Source organism: Schistocerca serialis, chromosome 2 (assembly GCF_023864345.2).
Source record: "Schistocerca serialis cubense isolate TAMUIC-IGC-003099 chromosome 2, iqSchSeri2.2, whole genome shotgun sequence".
NCBI classification, from domain to species: Eukaryota; Metazoa; Arthropoda; class Insecta; order Orthoptera; family Acrididae; genus Schistocerca; species Schistocerca serialis.
The window spans coordinates 958129150-958148381 of NC_064639.1; positions in this window are offsets into that span (position 1 = coordinate 958129150).

Consider the following 19232-nt stretch of genomic DNA (forward strand, 5'->3'; position numbering starts at 1 on the left):
CTGACAATGAACGAGGACTCTGTACCAGCACCCAGCGCCAGCCGCCGAGCAGCACAAACGCACATCGTCAAGGTATCGACATGCATGATACCCACTACTAACATAGCCTATCCTTGCGCAACCTATCGCAGGCAGCAAGACAACCGCTACTGCTCTTACCAGCCGACCTAACTTTCGCAGAGGTTTTTTTCCCTTGGCTCTTGCCTTGGCACTTCTTTTCCTCTGCCCTTCAAACCGCTACCCTTCGTCAGATTTCGACCAATCTATCTCTAGATGAGCGCGTATTAATGGTTAATCCTAACCAGACGTACGCAAACATCGCAGTACCCACATCCTGCGACACCTCACTTTAGTGAATACTAACATGCAGAGATGGCAGTAGACCTTTTGTGTTGGCCATCATAAAAAAAAAAAAAAACTGATCGTCGGTGTAGCAGATGCCAGACTGAGATTCATTGGAAGAATCCTAAGGAAATGCAATCCGAAGAGCAGCGCGCTTCGTTACAGGATCATTTAGTAATCGCGAAAGCGTTACGGAGATGATAGATAAACTCCAGTGGAAGACACTGCAGGAGAGACGCTCAGTAGCTCGGTAAGGGAGTTTGTTGAAGTTTCGAGAACATACCTTCACCGAGGCGTCAAGCAGTGTATTGCTCCCTCCTACGTATATCTCGCGAAGAGACCATGAGGATAAAATCAGAGGGATTAGAGCCCACACAGAGGCATACCGACAATCCTTCTTTCCACTAACAATACGAGACTGGAACAGAAGGGAGAACCGATAGAGGTACTCAAAGTACCCTCCGCCACACACCGTCAGGTGGCTTGCGGAGTATGGATGTAGATGTAGATGTAGATGTAGACTGTAGTTGATCATCCTCCATGCAGTTAGTCCCGGCTTTACCCCAATCATTTTCATCTATTCCCAGAACTGAAGAAACATTTCCGAGAATTTCACTTTGATAGTGATGAAATGGTACAAGCAGAGGTGACGTTGTGGGCCCATCTGAAAAGTCAATCATTTTACAGTGACGGTGTGAAAAACTGGTCTCTCGTTGGGAGAAACGTGTTCGTCGCAAGGGTATGTTGAGAAATGAGCTGCATAGACATGAGGAATAAAGATGTAGAATGTTAACAGAGTTTATTTTACTTAAAAAGCTTGAAGATTTTTCTCAAAAAAAATCGGTGTCATTACTTTTCAGCACGCTCTCGTAAGCTAATCAAGTGGTCACGACGTCACTTCCGTTTCTGAGTGCCAAAATTGGGGTACTCAGTGACACTACTGACAAATATCGTTTTACATTTTACATTTTACGCTGTCACACACAATGCACCTAGACGACCAACATTTTCCTCCGTTTTGCAGAATGTGCCATATCTTATTTACTTATACATTTTATCTTAGAATTGAAATGCGGATATTTGAAGTACTTATGGCTTTGTTTTTAACACACTATGAGGGTGGTCAGATCGTCACTGCAGGCATCGAGCCGAAGGTGCTGTTTGTGTACAAGGATTGTGCTTGCTTTTAGTGGCAGTAGACAGATATTGTTTGCCTGAGTTGAATACACGCTGCGAACTACATATGGTCAGCGATCAGTCTGTGGAACAAACAAATTCGTGTCAAGTGCATTGCACCACTACTACCCACGTTTGAAGGAAACTGCTCGAAAGTTTCCTCCACGCTAACCTTATCAGGCTATAGGACATACTATGCCTTGAAGGGTGGATGGAATAATAACTTATTTTTCGCCATTTTGCAGAATTGGAAAGGACCAAATTTAGAAACAGCGTCATATATTGTAACGAATGTTGTAGTCTTCCACAATACTGGATAAATCTTTCAAAATATTCCGCCCTTTTTGCAGAATATTCCGTAATGTAATTACATTATGGTATCTTAGCGGCGCCCGTCACGCACTGCATTGTCAAACTATGTTGCGTCATAAGTTTTACTAATATTTACCAAGATTTCGCAGAATATGCCGTAACGTTGATAAATTACACTATTTCTGCCAATAGGATAAAGCACTCTTTTTAACAAACACACTTCGACGTCAGACATACACTAGTAATGTTGGGGTGACGGAGATTTGTTAAAATTATGATAAACTGTCGTAATATTAACCTTAATTTTCGAGAATACATCATGACGTTATTAATTTATACACACACTGTAATGTTCGAGTGTGTTATCTCGTAACTCTCCGCCCCTGGTAGCTGAGTGGTCAGCGTGACAGACTGTCACTCCTGAGGGCCCGGGTTCGATTCCCGGCTGGGTCGGAGATTTTCTCCGCTCAGGGACTGGGTGTTGTGTTGTCCTAATCATCATCATTTCATCCCCATCGATGTGCAGGTCGCCGAAGTGGCGTCGACTCGAAAGACCTGCACCAGGCGAACGGTCTACCCGACGGGAGGCCCTAGCCACACGACATTTCATTTCATCTCGTAAGTTACACTAATATTTGCGGCCATTCTTTTTAAGTAGGTTGATCCTACTACTGCTCGAATGGCGAAACTCACGTAATTGGAATAATAATAAAATTAATTTATTATTATTATTATTATTATTAGTTGTAACAAATACTCACACCCTGACCCCAACCAAACCTGATCTCCGTACCGCGTACAGATTTCGGGGAAGCACCCAGCACAGTTGCTCTAGTATCAAAAGGGGGAGGGGGGGCGTTCCTTAAATTTCTTTTATTTCCGTCTATTATCACAAAATTGTTAGGTCCTTAGACTACCGGTTTCGGTCAGCTGTGATTATATTCAGACCTGCTCCTAATGTAATGAAGCTACAGTGGCAAAGTTATTGGTCTAGAGAGAAAAGGGGGTGGGGGAAGGGGAAGGCGATGGATATTTCTCTTGGGAACGGGTCGGGGATGACCTCGAGTATGCCTCGCCCAGTTTGACACTGGTTTTGTAATACGATACCACTTCTCTTGTGAGTGATCTTAAGATAAGACCGTTAACTCAGCTTGTAAAAATATTGCTAGAGTATTACCCAGAAAATAATGCACCGCATATTTTTTCTTAAACAATTCTTTATTGAACATAACAAGAATTACACACACGAAAGCATGGTGTTTTATCTGCACACCATTTTTTTCAGGTAATCTCCATCCCGTTCTATGGCCTTCGTCCAGGGCGAAACAAGGGCGTGTATGCCCTGTCAGTACGAATTCTTATCCTGGAGGCGGAGCCAGTGCTTCACTGGGTGAATTACCTCCTCATCGTCCTCAAAACGTCTTCCGCGAATGGCATCCTTTAATAGCCCGAAGTCCGAGAGGACTAGGTCAGGTCCCAGTTTTCAAGAAGGGTCGTCGAGCAGATGCGCAAAACTATAGGCCTATGTCTCTGACATCGATCTTTTGTAGAATTTCAGAACATGTATCATGTCGTTTCTGGAAACCCAGAATCTACTCTGTAGGAATCAACATGGATTCCGCAAACAGCGATCGTGTGAGACCCAACTCGCTTTATTTGTTCATGAGACCCAGAAAATATTAGATACAGGCTCCCAGGTAGATGCCGTTTCCCTTGACTTCCGGAAGGCGTTTGATACAATTCCGCACTGTCGCCTGATAAACAAAGTAAGAGCCCACGGAATATCAGACCAGCTGTGTGGCTGGATTGAAGAATTTTTAGCAAACAGAACACAGCATGTTGTTCTCAATGGAGAGACGTCTACATACGTTAAAGTGATCTCTGGCGTGCCACAGGGGAGTGTTATGGGACCATTGCTTTTCACAATATATATTAATGACCTAGCAGATAGTGTCGGAAGTTCCATGCGGCTTTTCGCGGATGATGCTGTAGTATACAGAGAAGTTGCAGCATTAGAAAATTGCAGCAAATTCAGGAAGATCTGCAGCGGATAAGCACTTGGTGCAGGAAGTGGCAACTGACCCTTAACATAGACAAATGTAATATATTGCGAATACATAGAAAGAAGGATCCTTTATTGTATGCTCAGCGACTAACTGTACTTCTATCGACAGCAGATGCTCCATAGACGTCCCACAATCATTTGTGAATATTCCCCATAGTTCCTTTCTCTGCAGTGAGAAATTCAACGACGGCACGTTGCTTGTAAAGAACATCACCCACAGACGCAATTTTGAAACTGCCATGCAGCTACGCTATCTGTCAGAAGTGACAGAAATTTGACGGGCCCACTCAGGAGACTTCAAATAATACATACATAACGTTTCGCATTCGTAGTATTGTTTTCGGCTGAGAAAGAAAATGCGGTGCATTACTTGCTGGCCAATCCTCGTACATAACTTAAGGTAACCATGACGCATTGGGCAATTGCTATTAGTGACGTGAGTTTCTTGGGTCTGCAGAATACGAATTAAGGAAGATTCGGGTTAATGTCCTTTCGGCAGCAAGATCATTAGAGGCAGAGTATAAGCTCGGAATGTTTCAAGTACGGGGAAGGAAATCGCCGTGCACTGTCAAAGGAAGCATCCCGGTATTTGCCCGGAGCGATTAAGGAAAATCATGGAAAACGTAAATCTGGATGGCCAGACCTACTGCGCGTCCAGTGTGCGAACCACTGCGACATTTCGCGCGGTCTGCAGAATACGAGGAAGTTAGTTGCAGCAGTTCCGGCAGGTGACAGTAGTACCACAATTCAATTGGATCACCGTGTTGTGAATGTCCCCGATAGTCGTGAAAGGGCCACCGAGAACCAGTCACATTCCAGGACCAGTCTGTCATTGGTGTGGGCGGGCAACATTAATGAACATTTGCTCTGAATCCGATGGTGTGAGCGGATCTGGCGCCACCGGAGTCGCTAGAGTAGCCTGCTCTCGATTCTTCTTCTCCTCCTCCTCTTTCGCAACTTTTGGTGGCCGTGTTCTTGTGACTGCTTATCCACTGTAGGCATGAGGACAGATGAAGGGCGACAGCTATGGAGCCCACAGGCCACGATTCCTCCTAACATTGGCTGATGTCATGCGTCTGATCTTTAGGTTTCCGTGGAGAGGGGTCTCGAGACGTAGGCTTTGTCACCAATAGATGCTGGAGGAGGAAGCCCCTTCTCGGGCCGGGTGAACAAAATAGTTCTCGAAGATAGTGACGCAAGAACGATGTGAGTAGTGGAGAGTTGTAGACCTGATGCGTAAATAACTGAGGTGTTGGGACGGAAGGTGAATGCAGTGACTTTGCGTAATTGGTCATCAATTCGACAGGATGCAGGAGTTAATTTTTTTCTTGTCCAGTATATGCCAAGTAGTTACATGATTTATAATCGTTTATTTACATTACTGGCCATTAAAATTGCTACACCACGAATATGACGTGCTACAGACGCGAAATTTAACCGACAGGAAGAAGAGACTGTGGTATGCAAATGATTAGCTTTTCAGAGCATTCACACAAGGTTGGCGCCGGTGGCGGCACCTACAACGCGCTGACATGAGGAAAGTTTCCAACCGATTTCTCATACACAAACAGCAGTTGACCGGCGTTGCCTGGTGAAACGTTGTTGTGATGCCTCGTGTAAGGAGGAGAAATACGTACCATCACGTTTCCGACTTTGATAAAGGTCGGATTGTAGCCTATCGCGATTGCGGTTTATCGTATCGCGACATTGCTGCTCGCGTTGGTCGAGATCCAATGACTGTTAGCAGAATATGGAATCGGTGGGTTCAGGAAGGTAATAGGGAACGCCGTGCTGGATCCCAACGGCCTCGTATCACTAGCAGTCGAGATGACAGGCATCTTATCGGCATGGCTGTAACGGACCGTGCAGCCACGTCTCGATCCCTGAGTCAACAGATGGGGATGTTTGCAAGACAACAACCATCTGCACGAACAGTTTGACGACGTTTGCAGCAGCATTGACTATCGGTTCGGAGACCATGGCTGCGGTTACCCTTAACGCTGCATCACAAACAGGAGCGACTGCGATGGTGTACTCAACGACTAACCTGGGTGCACGAATGGCAAAATGTCGTTTTTTCCGATGAATCCAGGTTATGTTTACCGCATCATGATGGTCGCATCCGTGTCGCATCACGGTGAACGCAAATTGGAAGCGTGTATTCGTCATCTCCATACTGGCGTATCGCCCGGCGTGATGGTATAGGGTGGCATTGGTTACACGTCTCGGTCACCTCTTGTTCGCATTGACGGCACTTTGAACAGTGGACGTTACATTTAAGATGTGTTACGACCCGTGGCTCTACCCTTCATTCTATCCCTGCGAAACCATACATTTCATCAGGATAATGCACGATCGCATGTTGCAAGTCCTGTGCGGGCCTTTCTGGATACAGAAAATGTTCGACTGCTGCCCTGGCCAGCACATTCTCCAGATCACTCACCAATTGAAAACGGCTGGTCAATGGTGGCCGTGCAACTGGCTCGTCACAATACGTCAGTCACTACTCTTGACGACCTGTGGTATCGTGTTGAAGCTGCATGGGCAGCTGTACCTGTATACACCATCCAAGTTCTGTTTGACTCAATGCCCAGGCGTATCAAGGCCGTTATTACGGCCAGAGGTGGTTGTTCTGGGTACTGATATCTCAGGATCTATGCACCCAAATTGCGTGAAAATGTAATCACATGTCAGTTCTAGTATAATATATTTGTCCAACGAATATCCGTTTATCATCTGCATTTCTTCTTGGTGCAATAATGTTAATGCCCAGTAGTGTACTTTCTTAAATGCGGGGCAAAGCAGTGAATGTGGAGGTTGGTGTTCAGTAAAATTGACATACAAAGGCGGTTGTTCACAAGGGCTACCTTCGTGGAGCTATTGTCTGCAGTTTCTGCATTTGGGTCCGCTGTACAGCCGAATGACGTGCAGGTAAACCGTTAACATCTGAAATACCTCATTGACGTCACGACATAAAGTTTCACATCGCGCCTGTATACCTTAACTTCAAAGCTAAAATGGAAGCACCTGTTTCTGTTAAGTTAGCCATGGGACCTTTATATAATCATCGAACAAAGTATACAGCACGCCCTTCGAGCTTAGCTCGTAGCTCCTCGTCTGTCTGGAGTATGAGGTCTCTGTGAAAGATAACTCCTTGCGTCATGTTCAAAATTTTATGTGGAACAACAGTATTGATATGTCACCCAGTCGTTCACATGCCTGGAGAGTTTGAGATTGGCAGCAGAGGAAGCCTTAATTAATAGTGGTCCATCGCGCATTTTCCCAATGAGAAATGGTTCAAATGGCTCTGAGCACTATGGGACTTAACACCTGAGGTCATCAGTCCCCTAGAACTTAGAACTACTTAAACCTAACTAACCTAAGGACATCACACACATCAATGCCCGAGGCAGGATTCGAACCTGCGATCGTAGCGGTCGTGCGGTTCCAGACTGAAGCGCCTAGAACAGCTCGGGCACACCATTCGGCCCCAAATGAGAAATCTTCTACATTTTATCTTCTGTGTGTTACTGAAAAATGGAACGATTTTCTCTCCATAAAGTATCTCAATCTGTTCAACAACACACTAGGTACTGAGCAAATTGTTTCGCTCTCAGTCGTCTGGCTTGTCCCTCTTTCCATGGAATAGGCAAGTCTGTGTTGAAATATATAGACCTGCCTATTGATACGGAAGAATCAGAATAGCCATGTGTTGGTTCGGTGTGCATAACATCTGTCGTCATGTCACCTACTCCGAGCAAGCGATCTCTCCACAGGTGCCAAGCAGCCACAGCAAAGGATATCTGGCACGAGAGCCATTGCTGGGATGTCCCAGGAAGATGGGAATCTACTCCATGGCATGCATGGGGAGTTAGCAACACATGCATGGGCCACGTCATCCCTCTGTTGTCAGGGAGCTTTGCCAGACGCGTAGGTAATGATCCCACCATGTCGGATTGGCTATCGCGTCAGCTTTTTAACCTCATATAACACTCAACATAATTATTTTCTGCAGAGGATGGTCAACATTGTAGGCAGTAGGCACTGTTTAAGGAGTTCTTCATCCGTCAGTCCACACTAGAGGAAAAAATGGAGGCAAACGCAGAATGAGGCCAAAATTACTTCAGATGAAAAGTGATGTAAGGGAAAAGAGTGAAAGTGTCTACGAGAGAAAGAAGAACCTAGGAAAATAGCCGGTTCAATATCGAAGGTTGCCACTGTGAGAAGACATGAGGCACTGCAGCACAGAAAGTACGCTGCAATAGATAGTGTTTGTGCGTCCCAGTTCAAATTCTGGTGAACATTCCAACAAATTTACATAACTGAAAGTTGTCTATCTCCCTCAGAGCAGGTCAGTAAGTACCCATCTGATGCGCCCGACGACTGTAGCAGACCAATCTACATCAGAGACATGGGTTTTTGACCAAAAAGTAACTAACACTTCGGGAAAGTGATTTGTTGAAGAAGGAAGTACTGACACGAGCATACAGATCTTTTACTCATGTGCCAGCCTCGGTGGCCGAGCGGTTCTAGGCGCTTCAGTCCGGAACCGCGTGACCGCTACGGCCGCAGGTTCGAATCCTGCCTCGGGCATTGATGTGTGTGATGTCCTTAGGTTAGTTAGGTTTAAGTAGTTCTAGATTCTAGGGGACTGATGACCTTCAATGTTAAGCCCCATAGTGCTCAGAGCCATTTGAACCATTTTACTCATGTCAGAACGGTGTCCTTATTAAACAGAGAGCTTCCGGAAACCAAAAGGGAACAGAGAAATCTTCCATTATCACAATAATCTACTTGCTAAATATGCCGCCTAAGAACTTATAAAACCCGATCGAACTCCAGTGACTCATATTTTACTATCGGCCGTCGCTATATCTGCACGCTGAAAGAGCGAGCTTGTATTAAAGAGTTACTCGTATTCCATGCCATACGTGTCAGTTGCAGAAGGTTTTACATTTTATCTCGTCAGTGTAGATATAGCACAGTTAGATACTTAGCACTTCACTGCTTGATTTACGAAGTTAAGTAGAAGTGGTAATGTCCTGTGGTGCATTTCTTCAGGAATGGTCAGTTTACTGAACGATTAAAATACTAAATGGCGAAAAAAGGAGAGAGTGATTATGCAGGTAACTTTAGACCTATTTCTATGACATCAGTGTTTTTAAATGTTATCGAAAAGACCGTATGTATAAATGTAATTGACCATTTAAATTCAGATAATTTGCTGTCAAAATAACAGTTGGGTTTCAGCTGAAAACCCTATATTCTCTTTTTTTTTTGTGAGCCGTTGGAAGGATTAAAGAAAACCTTGGGAAAATTAGGCGCCTTCTATGATTTCACTAAGGAATCAGCTTGTTTTAATGTGAGCTCATTCCTAAGAATTAACAGCTTTTTCTCAATTAATAGAAGACTGAAATGCAATATGCTTTTGGATCGTACCTCCTTGAGTCTTGTCCAGAAAGGTACGTAGTTTTCTCTGGTATCCATTTCCAATAAGATACCCAAGAATTTAAAAATACTGCAGTCTAAACTGAAGGGTTTCCTCATAGATCACTTCTTCTTTTCTGTCAGGGAATTCCTGAAAAAAATTAGGCTTATTTCTATGTAATACTGTTGACAATGCTAATATGTACTAGCAGCTTGTCGTCTGAATAGGATTCGTGTACATTTTATTTTATGTATTACCACTTTTCTGTTGTTAATTTCGTGTACTGACTCGTTCCATGACCAAGGAGATTTGCTCCTTAATTTGGTAAAGTAAAAAAAGAAATGGAAAGAATCGTGTTCACATAGTTGGAAGTGTTCCTTAATTTATGGACATATGAGTATAAGACCATAGGTTTACTATAAATATTAAAAAAAGGAGACAAGCAGTAGGCCTAGAAGAGGGGTGCTAGATTTTCCTTAATGGACCCGGTCGTGAGCGAAATTCCTATTGCTGGCCATACTAATGTTGGAACACTTTCCTCAAAAATTATCAAAACAAATTTAAAACATGCATAAGTTGTCACATTTTCTTCAGAGTGTGTTACTTATATGACAATATCATTGCTATCATAGAAGAAATTCCAAAAAAGATACGTGACCTAAGAAATTGATATTTAAAAAGGGAAGACCTAAATATTTGTTAGACCCTGTATTTAATTGCCATTATTCTAGTACATTTGAATGAAAGTGACGTAATTAATCTTTGTACCAAGTTCCATTCACATAGATATATTAGATTCAGGGAAATTTGTACCTAAAACCAAAAATTTCAAACTTTCGAGAAAATGCACTGAAATATTTTGGTACAACCTTTTCAACCTCCATTCAAAGTTAAAAGTCGCCAGTTATATTGCTATCATCGTTGTGGGTTTCTGTATCCTCCAGGTTACATTGGGAGATTCTCTTCTGAATTCTGGCATCTTTTGTCGTTTGTGGGGCATTTCTCTCAGCCTCCCACACCCTCAGCTGGTCAAATGACAGAAGCTCAGTCGTCACGTGCACCTCAGGATCTATCGCCATATCTATGAAATATTTCAGGCTGATGACTGACCTATCACCGAAACACAGCGCTGGATCCATAACACCATATTTTAGGGGTTTGAGACTCAGAAATATTGTTTTAGGGAAGCATTCCAGCACACGGTTCGTTGAGATTTTGAGTTCTCTCATGAATGTATTAAGAAAACAAGTTTTTGCTTGTTCAGTCACTATAGATAGGTTTTACAACGTCTGCTATTGTCATTGGTAGAGGATAGTTATGTCTATATAGAGGGTGTGATTCAAAAGTTTCAAGACTTAACTCAGAACTAGAAATTTATTGGACATTTAAGTACAGCGGACTAAAATTCTTCAAAAATATAATCCTTCAGCATCAACACAGCGCTGCCAGCGCGTCTTCCACTGTTCGTAGCCCTTCTGAAAGGCCTCGGGCGTCATGCTGTCAAGGGCTCTCGTCGAAGCCTGCTGGATGGCGTCAGTGGAGTCGGATCGCTTGCCTTTTAGGCCTGTTTTGATTCGGGGGAAGAGGAAAAAGTCACTTGGAGCCAAGTCGGGGCTGTAGGGTGGCTGCGGCAGTGTTATCACGTTGAACTTGACCAAAAGTTCGGCGGCGGCGGCGGGCGACGTATGAGCGGGCGTCTTGTCCTGGTGGAGAATCCAATCGCCCTTGATCGCCGGGCGGACGCGGCGAACTCGATTCCTCAAGCGGCGGAGCACTCCAGCATAAAAGTCACCTGTGGCAGCCTGTCCACGAGCAACAAACTCCTTGTGAATCACTCCTTTGCCATAAAAATATCAGTCAGCATGCACATCACACACGACCTGCTCATGCGAGTTTTCTTGGGCTTTACATGTAGACCCAGGTCTCATCACCAGTAACCACTTCCTCCAGAAGGTTCGGATCAACATTCAACCGTTGGAGCTTTTCCTGGCAAACAGTCACGTGCCGTTTCCTCTGATCCACCGACAAAGCTTTTGGCACCAGTTTGGCACACACTTTTTGCATCATCAAATTATCCGTCACAATCCTCCACACTGTACTCTGACTGAGTCCCAGTTCGTCGGCAATCAATCTAGTACTAAGACGACGGTCATTGTTTAAAAGTTCCCGCACTCTCTCCACATTTTGATCCATTCGGCTTGATGATAGCCTCCCAGAGCGGTCGTCGTCTTCAACATTCCCGCGACCATCTTTGAAACGTTTGTGCCACATGAAAACCATTGCATGGGACTTGGCTTCTTCCTTAAAGGCCTATTGAATCATACCGAGAGTCTCCATGGAGGTTTTGTTCAGTCGCACGAAAAACTTAATCACATAACGCTGCTTCAAGTGCTGCTCCATTTCCGCCTCTCCCACTTTTCGACCGAGGTTAATGACACGCTGCAAGCGATACGCATACTCCAGGGTTCCGGAGGCAACTGCTGCAGTGTCAGTTCGTTCCCTGAGACCCCCTGTTACTTCCCCCACCCGGCGGAACCGATCCGAGCGCTCTCCCATACTTACACCACGACTCGGGGACCTTTGGACAGCAGAGTGACAAGAGTCCTCTGTTGCCTTTAAACGTATTCCTACAGTTAAAGTTCCTTATTATGTCCATATTTACGTTCTGCACTAGTAAAATATAACTATAAACACAATAAGATTACTTCCTAAAATAAAGTACTATCTGAAACCACTACGACGAGTAAAACGAAAGCGAAATGCTGAACTGGTGTTCAGCTGCTACCTACACTCGCTTAGCACCATGATGACCAACTTGCAAAACAGCGGTCAAAGAATATATAAATACAAAGGAAGTCTGCTGCACCCGGTATAAACATAGCTCAATTGACGGCAGACAGAAGGGGGCCTGTCGTTGTTTAGAAAATGTTCTTTCTTTCCTATTTACATGCACCAAATGTGTAAAAACCATACATATTATGTTTCAGAAAGGACTGCGAAGTAACTGAACACAATAAACAAATACGTTATTTCGATGGATTTTCCACTACCCGGTTCCCTTAAAGTCAATTTGTTTTAGAATATTTTCCAAATTCTCTGAAATAACGAATCTGTGAGTTGGAGAGTGTGACTGGAATTCAAAGAGATAAGAATTCCTTGGAAATTAAACTATAGTGTTTACTACTGTGACAAATGTTTATTATTGTGCGAAACTAAGACTAGTTATACGCAAATAAATCATGAACGACTAAAAGATCCCATCCTTGGAGTAACGGTAACGAATCAACTGGCGAGCCACCATTACTTGTGACAGTTTGAGCAACAATGTGATAAATTAAAGACATTGGTCATTTCTGACTTGACGTATGGAACTCTCGTCAGCACTAGATTTTTGAACAAACAGAGCTGCGTTCCTAGCTACTAATCCAACCTCCTTCGTCATACGCTGGCTCCCAAGAGACAGCTTGCGTGCTTTGTGGATAACAGGTAACGCGTTCGACAATGTAAAATGGTCCAAGACGTTCGAAATTCTGAGAAAAATAGGGATTACTATAGGGGAAGACGGGTAATACACAATACGTACAAGGACCAAGAGCGAACAATAAGACTGGAAGACAAAAAAGAAGTGCTCGGATTGAAAAAGAGTGTAAGATAGGGATGCAGTCTTTCGTGCCTACTGATCAAGCTACACTGAAGAACCAATGACGGATATAAAAGAAACTTTCATTTCAGCGAGAAAGAATGCCAATGATAAGATTCGCTGATGACAGTGCTATACTCAGTGAAGGCGAAAAAGAATTACAGGCCATATTGGAAGGAATGGACAACCTTGTGAGTACAGAATGTGAATTGAGAGTATACCGAAGAAAGACGAAAGTAATGAGAAGTAGCAGAAATAAGTATAACGAGAAGCTTAATATCGAAGTTGATGACTACGAAGTAGAAGAAGTTAATGAATTCTGCTACCTGGGAAGCAAAATAACCCATGGAGGACGAAACAAGTAATTCATAAAAAGCAGCATAGCACGGGCAAAGAAGGTATTCCTGACCAAGAGACGTCTAGTACCAAACATAGATCTTAATACGAGGAAGAAATTCCTGAGAATATACGCTGAAGCACAGCATTGTGTAGTAGTGGAACATGGACACTAGGAAAACCAGAAAAGAACAGAATCGAAGCATCTAAGATGTGGTGATACAGAACAGTCTTGAAAATTTGGTGTACTGATCATATAACTAATGAGGACGTTTTCTGCAGAATCGGCGAAGAAAGGAACATATGGAAAATACGGACAGGAAGAAGGGCTGAGAGGACAGGACGTTTGTTAAGATTTCAGGGAATAACTTCAGTAGTCCTCGAGGGATCTGTGTAGAGAAAAGAGCTGTAGCGGGTGTCGGAGAACGGAATACATCCAATAAGTGAACGGGGTCGTAGGGGGCAAGGTGAAGACGTTAGCAGAGGAGAATAATTCATGAAGAGATGCATCAAATCAGCCAGAAGACTCATAACAAAAAAAGTCATTTTAACTACTTGTGCGGGGCTCTTCTGATTACAATAAAGATATAAAGAATAAGACAGTAAAATTTAAAGGTGTCTGTGGAACAATAAAAAAGAGGATTCAACAGGAAGGCAACTAAAAAACGCAACTGTAATTCTATAAAACACTGGCTGTTTCATTGAAACTCTACAGGCTTGATGCTTTGCAGCAAAAAAGGAAGACATAACTCGAACAGTTACGTCAGAAATGAAATTTCTTCGGTCAGTTAAGAGCTGTAAACTAGAAGACACATTAAGAAACGAGTTTAAAGAATTTGCAACAACAGAAAAAGTCGACACGTACAGGGCAATTCAACTGAAATCGACTACTGGTTTTATGCAGCCCGCAACGGCGTAAAAAAACCACATGCAAGATTTTCATATTCCTTCGCTCGCTACGCGCAAACTATTAGTTCCACAGAAAACTAAACGTGTTTTTTTTGTAGAAAATTAAATGTACTTACATAATGTAATTTTGTGCTGCAATACGTTTTCGCTGGAGGCCACAGTTTTCGAGTTATTCAAGAAAAACGCATCTGAAAGTCAGTTTTGAATGTTTTTCTTTAACAATTCGAAAACTAAGATCTCTAGCTAAAACGTGTCCCAGTGCCAAATTTAGCAACATGAAATTTCCTACAACAAAGGTCCCGTTGATCTTCACTGCAGGACTAATAGTCTGTGCATACTGAATGGGAGAAAATGTAAACCTTGTACGTGGTTTTTGAAGGCGTTACAGGTTCACGGTGGTCTAGGGGTAGCGTCTTTGATTCATAATCAAAACGTGTTCGATCCCCGCCACTGCCTAAATTTTGATAAATAATCAGCATTGGCGGCCGAAGACTTCCGGCATAAGAAGTCAGCCTCATTCTGCCAACGGCCTTGTCAAAGGGGGCGGAGGAGCGGATAGAGGTTCAGGGCACTCTCTTGTCCTAGGGGTGGGAAATTGCCCCTAAAGGCGGAAGAATCAGCAATGATCAACGACATGAGGATGCAGAAGGCAATGGAAACCACTACATTAAAGGCGCGTAACGTTTATCCACAGGACATGTGGCCTGTAATTGAAGAAGTATCATGATAATCTCTCCATTGGCAAAAGATTCCGGAATAGTCCCCGATTCGAATCTCCGGGAGAGGACTGCCAAGGGGGAGGTTACCATGAGAAAAAGATTGAATAATCAACGTAAGGATAACGTTCTACGAGTCGGGGCGTGGAATGTTAGAAGCTTGAACGTGGTAGGGAAACTAGAAAATCTGAAAAGGGAAATGCAAAGGCTCAATCTAGATGTAGTAGGGGTCAGTGAAGTGAAGTGGAAGGAAGACAAGGATTTCTGGTCAGATGAGTATCGGGTAATATCAACAGCAGCAGAAAATGGTATAACAGTTGTAGGATTCGTTATGAATAGGAAGGTGGGGCAGAGGGTGTGTTACTGTGAACAGTTCAGTGACCGGGTTGTTCTAATCAGAATCGACAGAAGACCAACACCGACAACGATAGTTCAGGTATACATGCCGACGTCGCAAGCTGAAGATGAACAGATAGAGAAAGTGTATGAGGATATTGAAAGGGTAATGCAGTATGTAAAGGGGGACGAAAATCTAATAGTCATGGGCGACTGGAATGCAGCTGTAGGGGAAGGAGTAGAAGAAAAGGTTACAGGAGAATATGGGCTTGGGACAAGGAATGAAAGAGGAGAAAGACTAATTGAGTTCTATAACAAGTTTCAGCTAGTAATAGCGAATACCCTGTTCAAGAATCACAAGAGGAGGAGGTATACTTGGAAAAGGCCGGGAGATACGGGAAGATTTCAATTAGATTACATCATGGTCAGTCAGAGATTCCGAAATGAGATACTGGATTGTAAGGCGTACCCAGGAGCAGATATAGACTCAGATCACAATGTAGTAGTGATGAAGAGTAGGCTGAAGTTCAAGACATTAGTCAGGAAGGATCAATACGCAAAGAAGTGGGATACGGAAGTACTAAGGAATGACGAGATACGTTTGAAGTTCTCTAACTCTATAGATACAGCAATAGGGAATAGCGCAGTAGGCAGTACAGTTGAAGAGGAATGGACATCTCTAAAAAGGGCCATCACAGAAGTTGGGAAGGAAAACATAGGTACAAAGAAGGTAGCTGCGAAGAAACCATGGGTAACAGAAGAAATACTTCAGTTGATTGATGAAAGGAGGAAGTACAAACATGTTCTGGGAAAATCAGGAATACAGAAATACAAGTCGCTGAGGAATGAAATAAATAGGAAGTGCAGGGAAGCTAAGACGAAATGGCTGCAGGAAAAATGTGAAGACATCGAAAAAGATATGATTGTCGGAAGGACTGACTCAGCATACAGGAAAGTCAAAACAACCTTTGGTGACATTAAAAGCAACGGTGGTAAAATTAAGAGTGCAACGGGAATTCCACTGTTAAATGCAGAGGAGAGAGCAGATAGGTGGAAAGAATACATTGAAAGCCTCTATGAGGGTGAAGATTTGTCTGATGTGATAGAAGAAGAAACATGCGTCGATTTAGAAAAGATAGGGGATCCAGTATTGGAATCGGAATTTAAAACAGCTTTGGAGGACTTACGGTCAAATAAGGCAGAAGGGATAGATAACATTCCATCAGAATTTCTAAAATCATTGGGGGGAAGTGGCAACAAAACGACTATTCACGTTGGTGTGTAGAATATATGAGTCTGGCGACATACCATCTGACTTTCGGAGAAGCATCATCCACACAATTCCGAAGACGGCAAGAGCTGACAAGTGCGAGAATTATCGCACAATCAGCTTAACAGCTCATGAATCGAAGCTGTTTACAAGAATAATATACAGAAGAGTGGAAAAGAAAATTGAGAATGCGCTACGTGACGATCAATTTGGCTTTAGGAAAAGTTAAGGGACGAGAGAGGCAATTCTGACGTTACGGCTAATAATGGAAGCAAGGCTAAAGAAAAATCAAGACACTTTCGTAGGATTTGTCGACCTGGAAAAAGCGATCGAGAATATAAAATGGTGCAAGCTGTACGAGATTCTGAAAAAAGTAGGGGTAAGCTATAGGGAGAGACGGGTCATATACAATATGTACAACAACCAAGAGGGAGTAATAAGAGTGGACGATCAAGAACGAAGTGCTCGTATTAAGAAGAGTGTAAGACAAGGCTGTAGCCTTACGCCCCTACTCTTCAATCTGTACATCGAGGAAGCAATGATGGAAATAAAAGAAAGGAATTAAAATACAAGGTGAAAGGATATCAATGATACGATTCGCTGATGACATTGCTATCCTGAGTGAAAGTGAAGAAGAATTAAATGATCTGCTGAACGGAATGGACAGTCTAATGAGTACACAGTATGGTTTGAGAGTAAATCGGAGAAAGACGAAGGTAATGAGAAGTAGTAGAAATGAGAACAGCGAGAGACTTAACATCAGGATTGATGGTCACGAAGTCAATGAAGTTAAGGAATTCTGCTACCTAGGCAGTAAAATAACCAATGACGGACGGAGCAAGGAGGACATCAAAAGCAGACTCGCTATGGCACAAAAGGCATTTCTGGCCAAAAGAAGTCTACTAATATCAAATACCGGCCTTAATTTGAGGAAGAAATTTCTGAGGATGTACGTCTGGACAGCATTGTATGGCAGTGAAACATGGACTGTGGGAAAACCGGAACAGAAGAGAATCGAAGCATTTGAGATGTGGTGCTATAGACGAATGTTGAAAATTAGGTGGAATGATAAGGTAAGGAATGAGGAGGTTGTACGCAGAACGGAGAGAAAAGGAATATGTGGAAAACACTGATAAGGTGAAGGGACAAGATGATAGGACATCTGCTAAGACATGAGGGAATGACTTTCATGGTACTAGAGGGAGCTGTAGAGGGCAAAAACTGTAGAGGAAGACAGAGATTGGAATACGTCAAGCAAATAATTGAGGACGTAGGTTGCAAGTGCTACTCTGAGATGAAGAGGTTAGCACAGGAAAGGAATTCGTGGCGGGCCGCATCAAACCAGTCAGTAGACTGATGAAAAAAAAAAAAATGCACGACCGCATGTTGCAGGTCCTGTACGAGCCTTTCTGGATACAGAAAAGGTTCGACTGCTGCCCTGGTCAGCACATTCTCCAGATCTCTCACCAACTGAAAACGTCTGGTTAATGGTGGCCTAGCAACCAACTCGTCACAATACGCCGGTCACTACTCTTGATGAACTGTCGTATCGTGTTGAAGCTGCATGGGCAGCTTCAAGCTTTGTTTGGCAATGCCCAGGCGTATCACGGCCGTTATTATGGCCGGATGCACCCAGATTGCGTGAAAATGTAATCACATGTCAGTTCTAGTATAATATATTTGTCCAATGGATACCCGTTTATCATCTGCATTTCTTCTTGGTGTAGCAATTTTAATGGCCAGTAGTGTAAACTCAAACGGGTAAGTGATCTAGCAGGCTGACCCTGAGTAGGACGCTAGGACCAGAACAGGTTCATCGAACCTAATTCATGAATGCATATTATGATGAGGACGATGATGACGAAGGCCAATGGCATCATCCACGTGGTAAGATCCACCCAAATGTCACCTCCCCTCCCTCCCCCTTCTCCTCGCTTTTATCACTTTGTTCTGCTTCTCGTAGTTCAGCAGTCTCTCTGCAATTCGTTCTTAGCTGTGTTTATGTTTCTGACGTTAAATACTTGTTCTCCTCATCGTTTTGTAATTGTGTAACGCCAGCGAAAGATGGCCTCGGCTTCATGATATTCTTTTCTTTTACTGTTTCAGAACATACGTCTGTTACATTATATTTAAATGTTGTTGTTAAGACTGTTGCGAATTAATAAACCTTTCTAGAGTAGCCAGACAGATATGGGAACCCCCTGCCGGTAGTAACATTTATGACGCTTTACACGGGCCCTAACTGGATAGAAAATCAGCCTAAAATGCCTGACACCTCTTTATATTTATCTCACGCACCAACTGGGGCTAGTTCCCGTCATTTACGCGGCCTGGGATTACGAGAGCTGTGCCAGACGAATGTCTTCTCGGGAAGAAAGAGGTAGTACCTGGTATTTCCTTAGCGCATTGGAGCATCGTTGTTCTTATCGCCGAGATTGTATCACGAGTCCGAAAACATGTTTACGTTATTTATCTCGCGGTGGAGTGCGAGCACTTGGTTACAGTTTCCACCTTGCTTTAGGAACACTAATGCTGTTTGCACGATGTAATCCGATGGTGCGACGAACGTGATACACAAAATTTAAGACCCAGTTCCTCGGCGAGGTCTTAGAGGTAATCTTAGAGATAATTCTGTACCACCGCAATAGGAAAGAGGATCTTCTTATAAAGGAGACCGCCGAACGGTAGCAGTTATGCTTCCG